At 36.0% G+C, this 20122-nt stretch overlaps 1 protein-coding gene and 1 long non-coding RNA gene across 5 annotated transcripts in view; one reads left to right on the forward strand and one right to left on the reverse strand.

Moving 5' to 3' along the window:
• Gpm6a (glycoprotein M6A) overlaps positions 1-20122 on the forward strand; it is a 264991-nt gene that overhangs the window by 32000 nt on the left and 212869 nt on the right. The gene's annotated exons all lie outside the window — the stretch shown is intronic.
• On the reverse strand, positions 10179-19020 carry LOC114686708. 4 transcript variants are annotated; one of them, XR_003733604.1, is made up of 4 exons: positions 18709-19020; positions 17275-17435; positions 17003-17169; positions 10179-10713 (listed from the first exon to the last, which is right to left on the reverse strand). It is a non-coding gene; the product is annotated as an uncharacterized LOC114686708 (long non-coding RNA). The 4 variants fall into 4 exon arrangements; XR_003733605.1 differs by lacking the exon at positions 10179-10713 and adding an exon at positions 14006-14537; XR_003733601.1 differs by lacking the exon at positions 10179-10713 and adding an exon at positions 15161-15849.

Consider the following 20122-nt stretch of genomic DNA (forward strand, 5'->3'; position numbering starts at 1 on the left):
CAAATAGATAACTTCTGAGCAAAATATGATCATTTTCATGAAGATATCCTACCATATCATTTTATTTCTGAATACATTTACAACAAAAGAAAAATATAAAACAAAAAAAAACTGGTGTTTCTTAATAGCTAAATCTGATACAAGTCAGAAAACATTTTGCCATTTTTGCAGCCTCCAGAGCTACACCAGGGTTCTTTGCATGGACCGATGAATGATAAATTATCTGCAAAGCATTGCCATGTGGAGAGAAAGGGAGACTGACCAGCAGCACCACCTTGGGTGAACTTGGGTCAAATGCACTGCACATGACTGTCTTCTGACTGGAAATACTTATTAGGTAGACAGCAGAGAACAATGTACTCAGCTGCATGCCCCAGCAGAGGGGCAGCTGTGTCATGCCAAGGAAATAGCTGTTTCCACCCTCCCAAAGGCAAGATAACCCATAGCTTACATTCACAAAATTCCTTTTTGTTCCTACTGGTTTCTGTTTATAAAAACCAAATGCTACAGTATTGGCTAATTACATCCATCTCATTTGTAACTTTCTTACCTCTACCCTACTTGCATTTTTTTCTGGAAAAGCACACTAAGCATTTTGTTTCAGAGACTTTAGTACAGGATAGAAACTACCAGAAAGACAAAGACAAGTGTTTTCCCCTCACCTTCTCTTCTCTTCCCTTCTCCTTCCTCTAGTCTTGTTTGATTCTCCAGGAGGCTCAGTCAGCTACTTTGGTGCCTCCTACTTTGACTTCTTTCTCTCCTGGGAGAGGCACAGACTCAAGTTGAAAAGAAATATAAAGGAAAGGAAGAAGATAGGTTAAGAAATGGGAGATACGGGCTATGATTCCTCAGCAATGTATCTGATTCTCATCTGGACATGAATGAGAAGAAAGAGGCTTTTTGAAAAGAAAAATGCATTCATAAAATAGTTAAGGTGCATTAGATAGCTGCTATATTTGAGTTTTTGAAAATAAATACGACTCAAAAATAGGGTTGTGATGAGTAGAAACTACGGGCACTGCAGTCGTCACTAAATGGCACTGTTTGGGGCTGTTTTGTTTTATACGGGAAATAGTAAGGAAACATGTCTCGGTGTGGACTTGAATGACCTGATTCATGGGAGTTAGGCAGCAGTGGGAACTGGGCACTGAACAATTTTAATCCAAGTCATGATGAAATCAGGGTTATAGAAAATCTCCACAGGCTCTATGTTAGAATACACGACTGACTGAGTAAAATGTCAGAGTGGTTGATACCGAAAAGTAGACTTTCCTGGGAACTGGACCCTTCCTGGGGGTCTGTATCCTTTACATTTCTAACTGAGACTGTATTGTTGTTGCAAGTTTTGACTGAATTCCCAGGAGTGTCCCGTGCTGGTCCATGGCAGGATCTCACGTCACACTGACTTGCCTCTTTGTACTGCCGCCTGTGTTCTTTAACTGGAAAAGTGGGGCTGGTGGGGCTGTGAGCATCAGGTGACGCTGACATTTGGTGGGCACTGGGGATATGGCCATCAGGAGATTCAGTCTTCCAACTGCTTCTTCATTTCAGTGGGAACAGTGGTACAGGAGTGTTGCTGGGTTTTGCCTTTATTTAAGCACAAGACGTTTCTTATGGCCTTGGAGATAAGGCTTTCTTCTCTTGCCTTCCCCTTTTTCTTGATTTCACGTGGGATTGCTCTGAACTCTCAAACTCTGTATATGACCCTTTAGGTCTCACCTGACTAAAAGAGTCATAAGCTTTGGAAGAATTTCTACAAAAAGAACAACCCTGAGTTCTCTGCTGTATATTCCTTATAGCTCTGTATTTTTAAAATATTTGTAAAAGGACACAAATGTACATTCATAAACATACACACACACACACACACACAGAGACAGACAGACAGACACACACACACATCCACCAAGAGCTATGACACACACACATACACACAGAGGATGCACAAAATTCTATATTACCCTGTTTGTTGTAGAAGTTTACTGGAACTTTTTCTTTATGTGACATAAATTCCTTTTCTTCCTCACCACTGTGTCTCTGAAATGTTGATGTTTGACTGCCAGTTGGTCCATATGCTCCCTGCACAACAGTGTGACCTTCAACCCTCAATATCCTCCTCTGCAGTAAAACAGAAATCTGGTACATGTTCATAAATACCAAAAAAAAATTGGATTTCCTGTGAAAACAAACATGTTTATTATGAGGTGACAAAGTGAATGGTCACTTTGTTTTTATTTCCAGAGAATTTGCCAAATACTTTTTTAGCAGGAAAAGGTTTCTTTGATGAAAAAGGAAAATAAAAAAGGAAATAGAAAGGAAGGACATGGTCCAATATTTTAATATCATTGTGTTTTAAAGAACAACAATAACAATTGTGGAATTGGCTGTGAAAACAAAAGTAATTTAAAACATCCATTTCAAGATTACTGGTTGCTGATCTTCAACCTTTATTGTACATTGTTCTATATCATTTAAATAAATGATAGGCATTATTTTTATTTAAAGAAGATTTTTATTTTTCATTCACAGAAAAGCTGAGCAGAAAGTATGAGGTGTCCTGTTGTGATCCTTCCTTCCCACACTCTGATTTTCAGCCTCACTTATACTCTGCGTCAGTGTGTATTCTGGAGACACTGGTGGGCCAATTTTCATACACCCTTACTACAGAGAAACCCACAACTTACATTAAGGTCCATTCTTTATATTGCATGGTCTGAAGATTACGACAAATGTGTAAAGGCCTATCTACCAGCATAGCAACATATCACATGTTTTCCCTGTGTCCTCTGCCCACTTTTTTTTTTAAAAAAGGATTCTGGAACCACTGAATTTGACGCTGTCTCTACAGTTTTTTGATTTCTAGGATGAAAACTATTTGTGAGTACAGAGTGTCTAGCCTGTCTGTATTGGCTATTTTGATTTAAAATACACATTTAGAGGTCCTCTGTCACTTTTTACTCCTTTGATGTCAACCTTTGCATTGCACGGTGTACTATTTGTCTATACAATCATCTATCAAAGAACATTTCTGTTGCTTTCATATTTCCACAGATGCAAATCAGATTCCATAAACATGCACATACAGGTCTTCATGTAGACATGACTTTCTAATTCCTGTTGATAAACACCAAAGAGCATATTTGCTAGATCTCTGTTAAGAATGTCTTCAACTCGATAGGATCTGGCAAACTTTCTTCCAAAGTGTCTCATACAATATTATCATTAGATTTTGGACATATGAGTTTTTACATATGAGTTTTTATAACATATTAACATCCAGTCCATAGTGTAGATCTACTTAGATTATCAGGTTTTCCTTACATGTGAGTTTTTAATAGATTATACATTTTAAGAAATTGTTCTATTTTATCGAGCTTGCAGATATAAGTTCTTGGTATGTTTTTAATTATTTATGAAATTGAAATATAATTATACCATTTATACAAAGAGTATTTCCCTTTCCTCCATCCAAATCCTCACGTGTACCACCTTGTGCTCACATGATTTCAAATGCTTGGCCTCTGCATCTCTTCTTCTCATAGATAGATAGATAGATAGATAGATAGATAGATAGATAGATAGATAGATAGATAGAATGATAGATGGTAGGTAGGTAGAGATAGATAAATGATAGGTAGATAGAGGTAGATACGTAGAGAGATAGATGATAGATAGATAGATGATAATTAGATAGATAGATAGATAGATAGATAGATAGATAGATAGATAGATAGATAGAATCCTGCTCAGTCTGCATAATGTGATTTTGTTGTTTTGCTTTGTTTCTTTTTTGAGACAGGGTTTTTCTGTGTAGCCCTGGCTGTCCTAGAACTTGCTCTGTAGATCAGGCTGGCCTCAAACTCACAGAGATCCACCTACCCTTGCCTCCCGAGTGCTGGAATGCTGGGATTAAAGACATGTGCCACCATCAGCCAGAACATAATATATTCTTGTATATACATGATTTTAGCACTGAAGGATTAACCATTTGGCACTAGATAACCAACTGGGCTTGGGGAGTGCTATTTCTTCAGCAAAGAACTATAGGCAACTAAGATATAGAGTTTTTAAAATAATATGACATGTGCATTTTCTTCTTAGAGTGCTCTAGTTACTGATGTAATAAATATGTAGAGGTTTGTACGTTTGTAAGTACAGAATTTTTTTAGAGAAATTATAGTTCATTCAATGGCAAGCATGTAATTTTTTTCAACATCTCAAATATCTGTCTTGTGAGCTCTTATCAGACACAGAATATTAAACAATGTATTATGAAGAATAAAACATTGTTTATAAAATATGAAGATAGGCAGATCTAATAAATTGTATGATTTCCTGGCTTCATCTTTACAATATTTTTGAAAAGATAATCATCATACATCTTTAAGTACATCTGCACATTGTGCATTAATCAACTGAACTGAAGTTACTGATAATCTCAAACATTCATCATTTCTTAATAATGAGAAGTCTGAAAATTCTGTTTTCAGTATCTTAAATTATACAGTACAATATTATTGCTTATACTCACTTTCTGTACAACAAACTATGAAATTATCTCATTCTGGTTAGAATACATTATTGAAAAAACCAAAATATAAATTTTGGCAAAGCTGTGGAGAAATGAAAAATTTAATACACTGTTGGTAGAAATGCAAAATATTATAGTCATTAATAAAAAAACAGCACATCTTTTGCTAAAATAAAATAAATGTGGAAGTACTACACGATTCATTGCTGAGTATATACCAAAAGCAAATGAAATCAATTGGTACAGAAATGCCAATCATTTGAAAGAACTTACTTTCACACTTGTTTTTGTCTTTCTTTTTAACATTTTATACACTCATTTTCAGCCTTTCTTTTAATTAGTCATTTTTATATTTGAATATATGCTTAAATTTTATATATTTATGTGTTGTATGTCAGAATAAGCATATATATATGTATATGTATCTTCTGTCATTGACATTTATGTCAAATGACATAAAATATCTGTCATTTCTCAGACTGAAACATTCACTCATTTCTTCTGGCTTTTATTTCAGTCATGTTTCTTGAACATTTTTTGTAGAAGGATTGAATTTTCTTCCATCTACCCTGTAGAACAACTAGAGGGTGTTTTTGACAATACATTACAGAAGACTTTTATTTTAAAAGTTGTTATTCTAATCAAGTTTATTATATATTCAGACACTAATTATACTCTTCAATGATTTATCACACTTGTAGGCATGTGGAATTCAGTCTCCACATGAGAACAAGAAATCTTGGTTCTCTTGTTTGACATGGAAGTACAATAGCTTTTTGTATGGACCCCAGCAAGAAACTATGATTGTCAGATGAAATCAAAATTTCCTTCACTGTAAACCAGGTCTCCTTTTGGGAACATTGGCACTGTGGCAAAAGTGGACCTACAGATATTGGCAAATACCACATAGTTCATTTCAAGATATGATTTGGATGTGGGATAATGGACTGCTAATATGTTCACAATGACCAGAAATCCCCAGGGATCTGTGGAAATTTATTTTTCTGGTCAAAGTAGAAGGAAGAGTAATAGCTCTTTAGACTACATTTTGAGTCATTTTTTTTCTATGCTACACTGAAAACAAATTTAAATGTAGATTTTGAAAATTGCTTTATGGCTTTCACCAGCAGTAGCTTTGAAAATACATTTCAAATATAATTATAGTTTATAACCTAATGCTCCATGGTAGAACAAAAGCCCTGCTTCTGAATGAATGCCCATTTCCTAAACTTGGAACACTTTCCCCCGCTTTTTTTTTTCTTTATTGGTTAGCATTTAGAATTTTGAGGTGAATGGTACCATTCCAATATTTTGTTTGGGCCAACTAAATTTTTATAGGAAATTTAAAGCTGTATCATGCTGTAAAATTCCCATTTACTCTGAAACACTATGAAAATATTGGTGACCAACTAAGATTGTGGTTGTATTAATGTTATAACGGTAGACATGTAAGTTAGGTTGTTTTTATGACTGCTAGCTTCAAGTGTTGGGCAACACATGGCAGATAAATTGCTTTAGTGTTTTTAAGAGAGTTAGCATATGCATTTACCTACTGCTTTATATCTTATAAATCTGCAAATTTTATTTAACATCATAAAAATTTTTAATGTTTATATTTTTCTCCAATAACAAGATTTAACAGAATTGTGTTTGTTATTGACTTCAATATTCTTATGGCTATTACAGAAAAGACACTTATGCTGGGTAGTGGTGGCACACTCCTTTAATCCCAGCACTTGGGAGGCAGAGGCAGGTGGATCTCTGTGAGTTCAAGGCCAGCCTGGTCTACAGGGTGAGATCCAGGACATGCACCAAAACTACACAGAGAAACCCTGTCTCGAAAAACCAAAAAAAAAAAAAAAAAAAAAAAGAAAGAAAGAAAGAAAAAGAAAGAAGGGAAAGACACTTATATACAGAATTTTTTAAAATCAGTTATAATTATCGTAAGTAGTGTATTTCCTCACAAACTTTTGTTTGTCCCAGACAAGACTGAGTTTAAAGGAATTTTATATTTGTATTCATGTCTCTTCAAATTTTATTCAAAACTATTATTAGTTTTAATTTTTAATCATATGAATATGTGTATGTGGAGTGTGGTTTTGGCCATGAGTGCCATACTTGTATAGCCTAGAAGAAGATATCATATCTCCTGAAACTGGAGGGAAGCATCCAGTGTGGGTGGTGGGAATCAAACCTTGGTCCTCTGAATGAACAGCAAGCACTCTTAACCACTGAGCTATCTCTTCATCCTTCAAAATGATTGTTTTGATTCACCCTGTGCCTTAGGAACTTTATAAAAATTACATTTTGCCTTGGTCATTTCTTGACCTATTTTGTAATATTTATAGTATTTATTATTTACTCATTTTATAATGGTAGGGATTAAACTCATGGTTCTGGACATGCTAGCAAATGCTCTACATCTCCTGCTTCACAATATTTATTTTTCAAACATGTAATTATAGAATAGACCTGTTGAACTCAATTGTACTTTGAACTAGAATTTCATACTAGTTATTTCCCATATTTGTCTTCTAGATGACTTTGGACCTCTTAATCACCCTTTACCCACTTACTAATGTGGCATTATGAAGAAATTTCCCCACTAACAGATTTTGGTGACAGTTTCAATATTTGTGTCTTCAAGATTGTCAGGTGTTCTACAGGATTGAATGTAGCATGAATCTTAGAGAGTCTTATTAATAAAATCAAACCCGAGGCCAATTATTGGGGTCAATGCTGGTAGATCAGAGAGACAGAACAAGCCACAGCTATCTCACCTTGACAATTCCTCAGCTGGTCCTGTTTCCCCAGACTGGAAGCTTCTGTGTCCTCCTCCTGAACTGCTGCTTAAAAGCCTGAATGCTTATCCAGCCAAATGCTGAACCAGCCAAAATGCTTCTAGTTTCTGGTCCTCACGCCTTATATACCTTTCTGCTTTCTACCACACTCTCTGGGATTAAAGGCTGGCTTTCTGGGATTAAAGGCATGTCACCATGCTTGGCTGTTTCCAATGTGGCCTTGAACTCACAGAGATCCAGAGGGATTTCTGTCTCTGGAATGCTAGGATTAAGGGCGTGTGCTATCACTGCCTAACTAGTGGCTTTTCTGTTCTCTGACTCCAGATAAGTTTATTAAGGTACACAATATTTTGGGGAACACAATACCACCACATTTCCTCTCTTTTTGTCTAAAATTAAAGAAAGCTTATAACTAATACAAGAAAAACTATCCAATAAGTATATACAATATATACAGCCAAAAATTACATTAATGATGTCTAGTCCATTAACATTTGACAGATTCAGATAAAAACTCCATTATATATATTAACAATGTCCAGTCCAGTAACATCTGCGAAACTCAGACCAAAAAATTTTCATTACTTATCTTATTTAAAACAAGTAGTTCCTTTTTAAAAGTAGATTCCATAATCTCCCTTTTTATCTTATTAATTGAATGCTAAGTCCAGCATGAGAATTTTCAGTTATTGGCATGTTCTGAGATGTGTTACAGACTTTATTTGTCTTTATCCAAGATGTAGAGTTGGCATTCAGAAGTTATTAGGGAGCTGTTTTCATAGTTTTATACTTATTATATTTTTCCTATTCTTTAAGGAATAACAAATAAAATGGTTTTACTATTCATACCACCATGGAATCAGCCAAAACAGAAATTGTACTTGCCCATGTCTTTTCTTTAGACATCAGACACCAGAGTAGTTGTGTCACCTGCCATCTCACTGAGTAGAAACCACACTTTGAACTCTGACTTTTCCTAAAAGGACTGCAGTTCCCGGTCAGACAACTGTGATGTCAAACTCAGTGATGTACTTACTGCCTTTTCACTCACAGTGTTTGAATGAGTGAGCTGGGATATTTCATAGGTTAGATTTCTTAAATGAATCTTGATTTACGATGTTTTCACCTTAATAATAAGTCGATCAGAGCTTCTCTAACTTAAAGATTATCTGTATTTCAATAGGGTTATTTTTTTATTAAGAGCTATAATTTCTGTAGGTGGCATTGTAATTTCTGTATATTCTCCCCACTAAAAGTATTGGGAACTAATTCCCACTTACACATACAGTAGAGTATATGATTTATTTCATATTGATGCTCATGTTAGAAAATAACAAATAGCATCACATGGCTCCTTCTGTAAAATGGTCCTCACTTTTTCTCTTTTCCCATAAGTATATGTTTTTCTTTCTTGAAATATAGTTTGGATTAAAATTACTTAACTATTTTTAGGAACATGGTGTCTAGTTAAAACCAACACTGAAAACTTAGGATCAGAAGAAGGATTCCTGCAGTTTCTTCTGTACCTGCCACCTGAGTTTGGCTGACTGTAACCTTCTGAGTAAACTTCAACTGATTTAAAACTTTAAAGTTTGTGCCTAAATAATTAAATATTTGTATGTGATCAAGAAATAGAATTGGACAGAGTATAGTTTTAGCAGATTAATATCATTTAAATTAGGATAAAAGTTTAGTAACATATGTATATGTAAATCCTAAAATATGAACAAATACAAAGCTAAGGTTCTTAAAATGACAGGAATTTGAGCTACAGAAAGATCAGAACAATAAGGTAAAATTGGGTGAAAATTCTTAAGCAGAACATATATCAAGTCCTATATTTATTTTTAGTGGATTATAAATGACCTCTGGTTTTCATAACTTTATAAATGTAGGTCTGTTTCCCAAAAGACAACTAATACATGCTAGAGCATGTATCTTCCTGGTCTATCAGAAAGAAATTTCCCAAATATTTCTTCAAAAACTAGAAAGTTTTAAAACTTGCAGACCAATATCATAAATATCCTTATACTATAGAGAGAAAGACACTAGATTTTGCAAGATAAATGTTCAATTTGATGACATCTCATTTAGTGACATTCCATGGAGCATTTAATATAAACACAATGGATGTGATACTTGTCAATCAGACTCTGAGGAATGTTGAAATGGGAGGAGAGAACACATTTGTCAGTTTTCCAGATGAAAATGTTCCCCCAGAAGCTGAGTTAAGTGGCACCAAAGGCAGAACTAGAAAAGGGACACATTAGAAGTCACCCAAGCCCAGCACATGCCTGTGTGTGTCCATCCAAACTCCCCAGAAGTCTGATTTAAAGGGTGGACTTCCAGGAATGGTAGGTTTCTCTTCTTGCTAATGGAAACAGGTTCTTCAGTATTTTTTCTTTTACTAAGCATTTTTGCTGTTGTTATTGTTATGAAGTTGCAGGGTTTTACATTCCACATCTTAACAATTGCTTGGTACAAAGCACTTCCTTATGACTGGTCAAGAGCAAGACCAGATGCTTTAATAATGATGCAAAACAGAGGTAGGTTATATCTTCAGTACAGTTTTTCTTTTAAATTGAAAATTTCAAAATAAAATATGCATGAGAAGATTTTACCTTATCTCTGTGCTGACCAAAACATATTATAGCAAACTTTGCATTTCAGCACATGTACAAAGACATGGTTTTTATTTTTTGAGATAGTCATTTACTTAAACAGTTTTTAAAAATTCCAAGAATTTACTGCTACTATTATCGTTACTCCTTTTGTTTCAAGTTAAGAGCTAGTAAATTGTACAGTTGGGATTTGAAACTTGGTCTACTGGTTCCATAAGGCTATCATTTTGTAATTTTTAAAATATGTTCTCTATTTTCATGGAATAGTTTGAGAAAAGCAAAGGACCCAAGCCAATGAAATTAGCTACTTCTTCAAATGAGCTAAATGTATTTCCCTTCTCCTCTGGCCTCCATGAAGAGTAAAAGTTTTCATCTGATTGATAAAAGTGGAAGGGTCATTCCCAGCTTTTGTCTGAAAAGTACAGATGTCAAATGCAGGCTTTGTCTAGTCATGGTAAAATTCAAGGTATTCATTTAACTTCCGGGCATTGTGTTTTGAAACAAAGGGTGATTTAACTTTACCTGCCAGAGTCCTTCTTTAGAAAGAGCATGGAATCAGATTCTTAAATGTAGGGTGATACATCTGTTCAGTGACTATTATCTTGTGCTCTCTTCACTCAAACACTTTCAGGCCCTCTTAACTTCTAAAGCACTTTCTCAGCATGCCTCATAATTGACTTCAGTCCTTATCTCTCTTTTTGTAGATACTAGAAGATTCTGCTGTTTGCTGTCAGACAGCCAGGAATGTGTTGCTCTTTTCCTAGTAAAATAAAAATAACAAGTTCAAATAATTTTTAAGTCTTAAAGAAATATAGGGATAAGAAGTTCTCTAAGTAGCAGTGATTGGAAGACTGGACTACAAAGGCTGGGTCTGTTTTTAGGAACTAATTTGTGGAATGACAATGGTCTCAGAAGATAGAAAGATACAACCAATCTTTCTTGACTTGAAGAAAGGAAGACAAGTCATGTCCCTACCTCTTTCTAGGGATGACTCAACTTACCATCTCAGATTTGATAATCTCTAGGTCTTTCTAGGACTTTCATTGCCTCTTCTAGTAAAGCCAACAATCAGTTACACTTAGAATGGCTTTACTAATTGCTGGTCATTAGTCTACATGCTCCTTATACATTTTAATTGCTTTTGGTTTTGTTCCATTACCCTTACAAGTAAGGAACTTGTGACAAGAAAAGATGAAGTCTGCTTAAGCTTCTATAGTTATGGAGTGTTTGAGCCATGGTTTGCAGTAAGGTTACTCAGTGACATGAACTACATATATAACTGTTAGAACAGTGCTGCCCAGGAGAACTTTGTGAGCTGATTTTTTTTTTTTTTACACCCAAACTAAAACCTTTAGTGAAAGGAGTATGTAAAAACAGGCATTGAGACAATGTACAGTATCAAATTCCACTTCAAGGCAGGTCAGAAGGCACCCAGCCTCTCAGAAGAGTGGCAAGGCAGTCCTGGGAAAGGGGACTCCAGGCAGCTTGGCCTGTCCCTCTGGGGCCTTGTGGGATGGGCAAGGAAACACAAACCTTAGCAAATCCTGGACCTGCGATTACTCACCTAAGATCTGGAGAGGGTGGCAGACCCTATTTCTTCTGCTAGTTATCAGAACCCGGGTCTAAAGTAGGCATTAAACACTTAAATACTTGAAAGGTGGACAGTAGGACCAAAAAATGCATTTGGAATTTTGTTCTATTTTAATTGTTTCTAATTTAAACAGCTCCATATTTCTATTATCTGTCTAATTAGCTAGGACAGCCCTAGACATCCCTCTTTAGGAAAAGCAAGGTGTATCTGAGTGAGAGAAGAATGATCTAAGGAAACAACTGGACAAATTTATCTCATCAAAAGATCTAGGTAGCCAGTGTTTAGGATGACTGTTAAATAATGTTTGAAAAGACAACTGGGTTAACATTCGAATTCCATTTTAACAGTCACTGTGGTAGAATATACAGTACAAGACTTCCATGTGTCCCATTGGCCTCAAAGCTGTACAGTACATCATCATAATAATTAAAAAAACAATGATATGATATAAACTAAGAATAATGAGAGTTAAGAGAAATATCTGGCATAAATAGCTTTGCAGACAATTGGCTGCATACTCCTAACCCTTCATGCTACATATCTTAAAATAGATATAATTTAGGTTTCTGGAATTGCTTTCTCCTGAGCCACTTTCATTTATTGCACAGATTAATGCTTCCTGAGACTGTTTCTCTGTGGGAGTTGTCAAGAATTTCAACAGAGTATATATAGAGGTTTGTCACTGAAAAACTACAATCCTGCGACTATTTTAATGTATAAGAAATTTGTCTACTTTTGATAGCCCTTTTATTTTACACAATATAGGATTGTAGATATTTTAAAAGCATGCTCTATTCTTGGTTGGGGGGTGGGGATCAGAATCATCCTGTTATGCAAGTCTTGTAACAAGGTGATTTATCTACTCTTTGTCCATTAGGCAGTAGATTCCCTGGGACTGGAGTTACAGATGTCTGTGAACTGCTCTGAGAACTGAACCTGGGTCCTCTGAAAGATCAGCCAGTGCTCTTAAACATTTGAGCCATCTCTCCAGCCCTTTGCCCATCATACACTAACAGTATTGCACTTACTAGTGAACAAAATGGCTGGTCATTCATTTATATTTATATATTATTAATTAAAATTTTTTCTTTTGTGTATATGCATGTTTTGCTTGCATGTGTGTCTATGCCCCACTTGTATGTCTGCTACCCATGAAAGTCAGGAGAGGGCATCAGAGTTATAGATAGCTCTGAGGAACCATATGAGTGCTGGAAATTGAACCCATGTCCTGTGGAAGAGCAACCACATGCATACATGTGCATAATTATATAAATAAACCTGTTGAGTCCTTTTAGAGTTGCTTGTTTATACACATTTTCAGGACTGACTACTTGGTATTGGATAACCAATTAGGAGCTCATCCCAAGGGAGGAATGTTTCTCCCAATCTTGCTCTTAGCATTCCTTCATGGCATAATTCTTTGTCTGTGGCTGGGCTGTATGTTACATGTTAGCATGGCTGTTGGTGGTGTATTTCTTCGGGTCTTGTTTAGGCAGCTGTATTGTTATGATACCATGTGTGAAGTTTCTGTGTCATCTAGGCGGTAATATCTCAAAACAGATTTTCTGGTTCTCTGACTCTTCCAGTCTTTCTGTCCCTTCTTTCATAATGTTCCCTGAACCTTGTGTTCGAGGTTCTGCTGTAGCTGTATCAGGTGGGGGTGGGGGTTCCAAGATCAGTTGTTCTTTACATTTTGGACTAGTTGTGGTTTTCTGTAATGCTCCCCATCTGCTACAAAGAGAAGTCTCATTGATGACAGATAAGAGCTACACTTAATTTGTGGATTTAAAGAATATGATGTTGTGTTAGGACTTTTAAAAATTTTGAGCCGGGCGTTGGTGGCGCACGCCTTTAATCCCAGCACTCGGGAGGCAGAGCCAGGCGGATCTCTGTGAGTTCGAGGCCAGCCTGGGCTACCAAGTGAGCTCCAGGAAAGGCGCAAAGCTACACAGAGAAACCCTGTCTCAAAAAAAAAAAAAAAAAAAAATTTGTATTATTTTTACTTATTAAATAAATTATTTATTTTAATTAATAAATGAATAAAAAATAAAAATAAACTTATTTATTTTATTTTTTACCCTATAGGTCCTTTGCATATAAATTATGGTTTCGAGTTTTGGAGCAGTAGAGTTCGGGAGACTTTGAGTGATGTGAAACTGTAATCATTATATATGAGAAAAAAATTCTATTTTCAGTAAAGAAACTAAAGATAAGTATTTATAACGCAGTTAGGTATGATACTTATGTAAAGTCGGAGTAGTAAGGTTTTCCTCTAAGACATAACCTCACCAGCCACTAGTGGTGGGACAGATTTCCAGTACCAGGCATGATTTCCCTCCTGTTGAGGAGCCCTTAAATCAAGTTAGATAGCTGTTGGTTACTGTGTCAGGTTTCTATTGTTGTGAAGAGATGCCATGACCACAGCATCTCTTATAAAGGAAAACATTTAATTGGGGTGGCTTACATTTTCAGATGTTTAGTTCATTACCATCATGGTATGACATGGTGGTGTGCAGGCAGATGTGGTGCTGCAGCTGAGAGTCTAACCTCTTGATAGGCAGACAACAGGAAGTGGTCTGACACATTGGGCAGTATCTTGAGCATATATGAGACCTCAAAGTCTGTCTCCACAGTGACACATGTCCTTCAACAAGACCATACTTACTCCATTAAGGCTACACCTCCAAAGAGTGTCATTCCCTTTGGGGGTCTTTTTCTTTCAAACCACCACAATTATCATCAAGATACAAGTATCATTGCAGTTTTAGGGGTGTCTTTCAGTTCTGGACATTGTTTTGGTTCATATGTATTACAGCTAGCTGGAACTACTGATTGCTTCTCTCCCTTAGCAGCTTGCATAACACCCTCCAGTGCTAGAAACTGGTCCTCAGGGTGGGGACTTTTATACTTTTAGGTGAAATCCAGCTGCATTCTTCTAAGTCCTTTGTCCAGTGTACATGGTGTCTTCAGCAATAGTGACTTAACTTCAATTTCTAGGAGGCAACCAAGGAAAACACACAATAGCCCATATTGTTTGGGATTCTCTTGGACTCCCCCACCAACAATTTGAAAGAAAATTTCTCTTGCCTAATTGTTTAGTTTTTGTAAGATAATCTATGGCTATTGGGGAAAGCATTATCACCCCCAAAAGACATAGCTTTCTTTAAACTATATACATATGTATACATAAACGCTTATATGCATTATATGTAATTTTAGGTAAATATAAAATGATTATTTATGGCTTTTTCAAATATCCTTAGTGTTGTTAATCCCCCTTCCCTCTCCTAGCCCAGCTAGTTTTGAACTCACCATATAGCCCAGGCTCAACCCAAACTCAAGACTCCTGTCTTCGTCTCTTAAATGCTGGTATTATAAATGAGTTATCACACTCCACTACTTATCTATTTAAATACATGATCTCACGGTTGCTGGGAAGCTACTTATACAAATATTTGCGTGCAAGAAAAATATCTGTGGAATGTGTGAAGTGATTAATACTTCCTAATATTTCTAGTTGCATGGTCCTTGGATTGAAGAGTTTTAATTTTTTGCTCAGAACCATTATTATACTGAAAAAGCAGAGGCAACCATGTAGTCTCAGCTCCTTTGTCACAATGAACAGCTAAGGAAATAATTGAATGTCACCTCCACTCAGTTCCTCAGGGGGCATCCATTTTGCATCCACTGCCTTACACTAAAGTCATCTGTGGGATTCCATTATGCTTTTGGATCCCCGATGCTTGGATTCCTGTCATCTAACTTTATTGTACTAACAACAAATATGCAGAAGCAAACCTCCTCATAGCTCCTTAAGGATTATATTCCCTTTGACTTAAAAATTTGCTTTCATGATATTTTAGCTCCAATGATTGAAGTCTAATATTAAGAAGTATTTTACTAATTTGTCTCAGTTAAACCTTGACTTATATAAAGGTACATGTATTATTAGTGGAACTGGGTACTTTTTTTTTCCCCTAGAAAATACCTGTAATTAATTCATAGCTGTCGTCAGTTTCTACTTATTCTCCATGTATAGTTTAGATGTTTCCAATGCATAACCATTCATCATTTCAACAACCTTTCAAACGAGGTAGGTGGTATCTGCCCCTTTCTAATTAATGACATTGGTGCTTCAGGAAGTTAGTTGATTAGTTAATAGAAGAGTAAAGGTACATTCCAGAAAAGGGCTATTTCCCTTGCAACTCTGTCTGCCGCATCCTTTTCCCATCTGATTAGGGCCTCATGGTTTGGACATCATGGTCATCACCACCTGTTTGTAATGTTTGATCTCCATCTTCAGTTCTGAATTCAGAGAACAAATAATTGGTAATACTTTGTCTTCTGTTCAGTTTTCCCAGTTAAAAATCCATATAAAATAATAAAGTATTACATGTTAATTTTAATATCACAAGATTACTTCTTTTATAGGGCATATTGTTACGTTTGTAATTTTTTTGTCTTAAGTGTCAAGGACACTTGTAATTTATTTTAGCTTTTATAAACTCATTAAAATGAATATAAATCTTTAAAAACTTACTATATCTCATTGGAATGTCCAGAATTTCAACAAATATGATTTTACTATTTTTCTTCTAGTATAATTAGGTATATGCATTTGTAAAATATTAAAATATTATATAAAGCTAATACGTTACTATATTTGTCACAATATATTGAATCCCCACCCTTGTTTTTATTATAAAATAAATTACTTTTCTTAATGATAAACTTTGTATGCTCTAAGATTTTTTTCAATGAGATTTTTTCTTCTTTTCTTAACTAAATAATTTGTCATTTTGGTGCTTATATATTGTTTTAATAGTAAGAATTTTATTTTGTGTAGAGATTTGTAAAAGCTCTAGATATTTTTCTTATCAGATACCTATAAAAGTCTTCTAGTTTTTATTTCATGCAACTATCTTAATACAGGAAATCAAATAATTTTAAAGCAAGCTGTGTACAATACCACCTCTTCCAGGAATGTTCTGAATCTGGAGAATGAGAAGTTAGTGTTAAGGACTATCACCTTGAATTAATCTTCCTCCTGCATTTAAAAATCAAATTGCTGATGGACTCTAGGAGAATCAGCTAACAGATACACCCTCATTTCTCTATCGGTTCCAAGGCATTCCTTTCTGAGGCCAAGTCTGGGTAGGAAGGGAAAGGGAGTGCTAGGTACCACTCAGTTGGATAGCGCCTAATGAATTCATTTCTCAAATTGAAGATAAACAACTATGTTTATACAAAATGTTTGCCAAGCATACTTAAATGTCATTTTAAGGTGAGCTATAAAACAATTTCTATCCCTGGACTTTTAATTTTAAAGAAGCATCATTTTTCTTATTTAAAAAAACAACAACCTAATTTTCTCATTATAAACAAGAAAAGCAAAAAAGAAAGAAAAATTCTTTGTAATCATATTATCCATTAGTAATTGCTTTTACCGAGTACTTACTTCGAAAATCTGTCAAGCTATGTGAGGGTCATTCATGTGGAATTTTGAATTGGAACTCACTTTAGTTGCTGCTGCCTGGTTCCTGAGCTGTATAGCAAGCAGTTTCATTGTGGGGAAGAGATTTCCAGAGCCTCATTCCTAGCCTTAGGTCACAAAATGCAGCTTTGCTGGAAGACCAACAACAAAAGGCCTCCTTAGTCTGAGGAAGTTAACACCTGAAAGAATTTATAGCTAAATCCAACCAGAGTCTGGGTGACTTAAACAGTGGATACCTAATTCTCACAGTTCTGTGGACCAGGCTTCATTCTCACAGTTCTGGGGACTAGGCTTCATTCTCACAGTTCTGTGGACGAGGCTTCAGAGACCAAGAGGCTGGTGTAGCCTGGCTCTTGGTGACTCCCCTCTTCCAGAGTGGTTGTCTTCTCATTACATCCTACATGGCAGACACAATGAAAAATCATTGTACTGGTGTTTTTCACACGAGGTAACCTATTCTAGTCATGCCTACACATCACCTTCTTATCTTAATTATATACATCCCCAAATCCTGGCAACTTTTATTGTCACAATGGGAAATATAACATCAACGTGTAAGTGAGGGGCCTCATAAATATTTAGTCCACAGCACGGGATGATGCCATGATATTTGAGAAGAAATCACAGAGAATAACTCCTTTTCTTAGTAACTGCTTCAGGCACTCCTATGGTTACTAACTTTGAAACAGGTGCAGTTGGGAAGTTAACAATGACCCCAAACACAAGGTTCTTCTGTGTTAGCAATAGTGTTGCCAAGAAAGGGCACAGCTCCATTCTTCCTATCCATATGTTAATGTATTCATAAACTTAGCAGTTACCCAAATGTATATTATGTGCCAAGGATTTTGAGAAAAATATATGATGTGATGAGAAACATAGGCAATACTTTTTGTTTGTTCTAGAAACATATAAAAATCCACCAATAACACAAAAGAAAATACAAACCTGCTAAATAGAATAGAAAATACAGTGCACTTGAAAAGAAAATACCCATGCCTCAGTTGTAATACTGAACAATGAAACTGTTAGATAGCTTTGGTTAAACAATTCATATTTTATACAAATAATGTATGTTCATTATTACTATGGTATGATAAGTTCTGCTGTACTAGTCACTCATTTTGAAAAACAAATGAAGCAATGGCTATAAAAGCCTTTGCGAAATATATATTATAATACAAATGCTAGAAGATATTGGGAATAATTTGAAAATGCATGTCAGTTCCTGGTAGGATTTTCACAGTTGCTCATCTTGAACACATCACTGTTTTTGAAATTTTAAAGCTTATCAAACAAGTAAACATTTTAAAATTACTTTCTTCAGTGGAAGTTTTCCCTCTAGTGGTTGCTGTGGATATCACATAAAAGATTTCAAATGTTCAGATGAAAATGAAACCATTTAAAAAGAACAACAACAAATATTCTAAAATACTGAGATACCACCAGTATCTCAGTATACAGAAAATCTATCCAGCTATATTTTAAACTTACGCTGTGACACTAAGTTTCTTTGAAAATTAGATTTTTTTTTTTTTACTACTTTGATCATACCTACTGCTGGATTTCAGAGAAAACAGAGCTTAAGATGCCTGAGGCTCAGGAGGAACAATGGGACCATACACTCCCCACTTCTGCACACATACGAAGCACATTTAATACCAGGCGCTTACTTGTTTTTTTCCTGATTTCTGGATCTGGCTTCTCGTTCAGCAGTCGTCTCTGTTGGTGGCTTCCTCACAGGAAGCTGAGCAGAGCTTCTGTGTGAGTAAGCACATTTGGTCTTTCTCTTTTGTAAATGTATTCTTCTCTTATACAATGCATCTCAAGCACAGTTTGCCCTCCTTCCACTCTTCCAGTCCTTCCCCCACCCCCATGTCTGTGGTTGCCCCTCAACCCCCAACCCCATCCACATCCTCCCCCTTTCCCTTCAGGAAAGAGCAGGCCTCCCAGGGATACCATTGATCTTTCTAAAAGGCATCTTTTTAGAAAACATTTCAAGAAGGAAGAAATTGGTTAAGGGCTAGATGTACTTTTAAGACTCCACTCCTCTAGCACAGCCCCCTGGGGTTGCTGATGTCTGTCATCTACCATTCTGAACCTTTTCTTGGATTCCCTTCTGCCTTGATTCTGTGTCCTGCATGCCACCATCTTTATCACCCAGCCTCTGCGTTTGCCCTCCCTATGCCCTATTTTGGCATGCTATGCATCATGTTGCTGTACCCTGGGGGCCATCCATCTCTTTGCAGACATCACATAGCTCCGTGTTGCTGGAGTTATCTCCAGTCCCGCCCAGCCCCGCAGCCACTCAGACCCAAATAAACACACAGACGCTTATATTATTTAAACTGTTTGGCCTAATGCCTCAGACTTCTTGCTATCCAGTTCTTATATCTTAAATTAACCCATTTCTATACATCTATAAGTTGCCATGTGGCTTGTGGCTTACCAGTACTTTCACATTGTGCTTCCTCTGTCTCTGGCGACTCCCGACTCAGCCTTTCTGTTCCCAGAATTCTCTTCTCTGCTTATCCCGCCTATACTATACTTCCTGTCTGGCTACTGGCCAATCAGTATTTTATTTATCAATCAATCAGAGCAACACATTCATAGCATCCCCAGCAGCTCAGAGAGATCTTTTCTGGCCAAATTAACATAATAGGTTTTGTGAAGTATCTTCATAACTTTGCCCAGAGTTTTGCTACAGAGCTCTTACCACAATCTAAATCTCAGTGTTGTTTAATGTTCATTAGTTTCTTGTGAGAATGTTTCACAAGAATCGAAGTTTTGTGAGGCAGATTTGTACTTATCCATGGTTGCATTGCCAGAAGTAAAACATATATTTGCTGTTCAACATTGGTTGACACATGAGTGAATAAATGGAAGGGGATGTAAACATTAATGAATAGATATCACTTGGTTAATAGATTTTCTGAAACATTGAGTAGTTTTGGTGCTCTGTGTTTGTTGAGATTCATTTCTCCATGTTGGAAAAAAAATTAACATCCTCATTAACTTCTCATTCAGATGAGGCTTGTAAGAATTTAATAATTCTTTATTCACAGTTTCTTCCATTAATGCATTAAA

The sequence above is a fragment of the Peromyscus leucopus genome, chromosome 17 (assembly GCF_004664715.2).
Source record: "Peromyscus leucopus breed LL Stock chromosome 17, UCI_PerLeu_2.1, whole genome shotgun sequence".
NCBI classification, from domain to species: Eukaryota; Metazoa; Chordata; class Mammalia; order Rodentia; family Cricetidae; genus Peromyscus; species Peromyscus leucopus.